General features: G+C 42.1%; 1 long non-coding RNA gene across 1 annotated transcript; it reads right to left on the bottom strand.

Moving 5' to 3' along the window:
• Positions 1-2,694: 2,694 nt before the first annotated feature.
• On the bottom strand, positions 2,695-3,439 carry LOC124686772. Its single transcript, XR_006997928.1, has 2 exons — positions 3,287-3,439; positions 2,695-3,012 (listed from the first exon to the last, which is right to left on the bottom strand). It is a non-coding gene; the product is annotated as an uncharacterized LOC124686772 (long non-coding RNA).
• Between the last annotated feature and the right edge of the window lie 769 nt (positions 3,440-4,208).

The raw sequence follows: 4,208 nt of genomic DNA, 5'->3' as shown, positions 1-4,208 counted from the left end.
AGACACTCCTCCATGGTATGAGATTGTTGGAAGGCACCCGAGGATTCGGTTAGCCATGGCTTGTGTAAGCAAAGGTTGGGGGAGTGTCATCCTTAAATAAACTAAAGTACATGTGTAAACAAAAGAGAAGAGGGATGATCTACCTTGCTGGTAGAGATAACGTCCTTCATGGGAGCCGCTCTTTGGAGGTCTGTTTGGCAAGGGGGTTAGAGTACCCGCTACTAGTCGTTGACAACGACAAACACCTCTCAAAACTTTACTTTTATTCTCTTTATATGATTTCAAAACTGAAAAAGCTCTAGCACATGATTTAATCCTTGCTTCTCTCTGCGAAGGGCTTGTCTTTTACTTTATGTTGAGTCAGTAAACCTATTTCCCTCCATCTCAAGCAAGCATTTGAGTTGTTGTGATCAAACTATTATATTGTGATTTGCTTCATCATGTCTTTACTCTTTCTTGTTTAGTACAAGTTTTACCCTGAATGAATATAGCTTTGAAAGTCATCAATGATTAATATGACTGAGTATGCAAGTTTACCATAAGCTTTAATATGAGAGCGCTGCTCAATAGATAAGTATAATCTGTTAACTGTTCTCTGACCAAGAACAAAGTTTGCCATCACCAATTATGATTTCTTATGCACCTTTATTTGTGATTACCTTATACTTGTTTCAAGTTGAGTTATATGAGGAAGTTGTTTACTATAATGTCTTGTGTGAATGAATATGATGCTTCTTGTCCGTATTTTATTTATCGACTCTTCACTCCATAAACATGTGGTCCTGTTTACCGAGTTCGGTTTCGCTTGGGGACAAGCGAAGTCTAAGCTTGGGGGGAGTTGATACGTCCAATTTGCATCACTATTTTATATCATAATTTGCTCGTTATTCATTGATATATTTCATATTGGGACACAATACTTATGTTATTTCATCTATTTTGCATGTTTCATGATTATTTGGAGATCGCGCACCGGAGCCAGGATTCTGCTGGAAAAAGCACCGTCAGGATGCAATATTTCGGAAGATCAACTGTGGAAGGAAATTTCACCAAAAATCCTATTTTTCCAGATGACGAAGGAAGCCGGAGGGGGAGCCGGATGGACCCAAGGTGGGCCCACACCATAGGGCGGCGCGGCCCATGGCCCGGCGCGCCACCATGTGGTGTGGGGCCCCCACAGCCCCTTTCGCCTCCTTTTCTTCGCGAAACCCTTCGTCCCGAAGACCTAAGCCACGGAGGAATCCTCACGAAGGGTTACGGCCGCCTCTGCGGGGCGGAGAACACCGAGAGAGAAAGAGCTCTCCGGCGAGCAGGAATCCGCCGGGGAAATTCCCCCCCGGAGGGGGAAATCGACGCCATCGTCACCGACATCGAGCTGGACATCATCTCCATCACCATCACCATCATCTTCATCATCATCACCGCCATCTCCACCGCTGTAGCAATTTGGGTTTGATCTTGATTGTTTGATAGGGGAAACTCTCCCGGTGCGATTTCTACTTGTTATTGATGCTATTGAGTGAAACCATTGAACCAAAGTTTATGTTCAGATTGTTATTCATCATCATATCACCTCTGATCATGTTCCATATGATGTCTCGTGAGTAGTTCGTTTAGTTCTTGAGGACATGGGTGAAGTCTAAATGTTAGTAGTGAACTATGGTTGAGTAATATTCAATGTTATGATATTTAAGTTGTGGTGTTATTCTTCTAGTGGTGTCGTGTGAACGTCGACTACACGACACTTCACCATTTACGGGCCTAGGGGAATGCATCTTGTACTCGTTTGCCAATTGCGGGGTTGCCGGAGTGACGAAACCTAAACCCCCGTTGGTATATCGATGCGGGAGGGATCGCAAGATCTCGCAGTTTAAGGCTGTGGTTAGATTTATCTTAATTACTTTCTTGTAGTTGCGGATGCTTGCAAGGGGTATAATCACAAGTATGTATTAGTCCTAGGAAGGGCGGTACATTAGCATAGGTTCACCCACACAACACTTATCAAAACAATGAAGATTAATCAGCTGTATCTGTATGTAGCGAAAGCACTAGACTAAAATCCCGTGTGTCCTCAAGAACGTTTGGTCATTATAAGTAAACAAACCGGCTTGTCCTTTGTGCTAAAAAGGATTGGGCCACTCGCTGCAATTATTTCTCTCGCACTTTACTTACTTGTACTTATTTCATCTGCTACATCAAAACCCCCTGAATACTTGTCTGTGAGCATTTACAGTGAATCCTTCATCGAAACTGCCTGTCAACACCTTCTGCTCCTCGTTGGGATCGATATTCTTACTTATCGAAGATACTACGATACACCCCCTATACTTGTGGGTCATCAGGGTGCAGCACGGCGCTCGCGTCGGATCCGGCCAGAGGAGCTCGATCTGGTTTGGCTATCATGCCCTATATTTTCACTTATTATATAGTAGTATTTGATTATTTCTCTTCTCAACTCAGATTACAAACTCCTAGCACGACACGGTTTGAAAACAACTCGGACCTGACCTCCTAGCACGACACGGAGAAACCTATCTAGGGCAGTAGTATGAGTTTAAAAATGGACTAGGAAGTGCTGGCGCGGCGCACGCCGCGCCCGTGGGTTGATATTGATGTTCGCAAAACTTAACACTAATGACAGGACTACACGCTAATGAATATACTTTATGGAAATAAAATACGATAGAGGGAAGATTGCATCTAGAGGGTATATTTTTCATAGTCAGTCAAAAGTAGCTTATGAAGTACAATGATGATGCAAGTGTTTTCTTTCTTGTTAGTTCATACACTGGGCGTCACTGATTGACATCAGTTTCATATGCCAATAGCACCTGTGAAACACCAAAGTGTACAGCCCACGTAGAGCTGGTGTTGGCAATCTGGGGCCTCGTCTCCAGTGTTCTGAAGATATCTCCAGCATTGCCCATCATGCTGCAGTCCGTGGTGACCTCTTCGTCCCCAGCATCCGGGATCGGCTACGCCTTGTTGTCGTCTCCACCCTACACGCTTTCCCTTAAAAAATCAATGTTCCATGAGATTTGTTTCATCGTTGTGTTTTCTGTTTTTTTTTCTATTTGTTCCAAAAACTGGCAGTAGCACTGCCGTTGTTATAGTAGCAAAGGACACTCTTTTCTGAGAAACGGTCAGGACAACTGCCGGTGTATGTTTGGTTTCCAGTGAAGAACAGAACAAAGGTATGCAGTATCTTCAAAAGAAATTTAATGTGTCGGTAATCGGGTTTAACATTTGATAGATAAAAAATATTAGTTGTAGTTTGCCGTCTCACCAGTATGGTTAGGCGATGAGCCAGCGAAATAGATTTTAGTCATTTTGGTGATGTTCATTCCCAGCTAATTAGTTAGCTTCTTGAGAGTGATCTCAAAACCTTAGACCATCTTCACTTCGTCTAGCTTTGCATCACCATCGTCAAATGAGGCATACTTGATCATTGTAAATGGTGAAGAGATTTTGATCAGTTCAGGTATGTGTTGACTTAACTGTAACATCATACGTATAAATATATATACTCCATCATTGTAAATGGAGTAGTATGAAGAAGCAAAGGAAATATACTTACATGACCTTCATCCTCATATTGGCATTCTGATTCACCGTTCCTCTACGTGTATAATGGAATGCTTCTTAATTTTATACCTCCATCCGGTAGATTATCAGAATGTTGTTGCTTGATTCCAGTATCAGCGACGACCGGAATTTGTATAAGTCAGCTGACAGAAAGTGTTATGCATGCCTCCTATGTTCTGTGAAATTCAATATTCAGATATTAAGAATATACGTCTTTAAGGAGGCCATTGTAAACACGCATCTTGAGACCTTAGGAATGGAGGAATCGAGCATGCACACCAGGGAGACCAATTAGTTCCTATTGATTGAGTCACCGACGAAGACCAGCCTCTTGTTTCTGAGCTTTGAAGCACTTTTCTTCACAGTTTAACATGCCATAAAATAAGAACAGGATGGAAAATTCTGACAGCCCATGATCTTTCAGTTTCCATCGGTTTCTTTGTGTGTTTCTAGTCGTGTAGCAGAGCAATTATATTACTGTTCCAATATGACTAACAGTTGGTTGTCTCTGCTGTACTTATTTTCTGTATTATTTGAATTCAGATAGAGAGCAAGCAAAGATTTACCCTCAAAGAGTTGAATTTCAAAACTGTCACCATCAAAGATTCGATATGCAAATAATT

This window comes from Lolium rigidum, chromosome 2 (genome assembly GCF_022539505.1).
Source record: "Lolium rigidum isolate FL_2022 chromosome 2, APGP_CSIRO_Lrig_0.1, whole genome shotgun sequence".
Taxonomy (NCBI): Eukaryota; Viridiplantae; Streptophyta; class Magnoliopsida; order Poales; family Poaceae; genus Lolium; species Lolium rigidum.
Note: the sequence above shows the minus strand (reverse complement) of the source record. Positions and strands in the feature narration are given on the sequence as shown.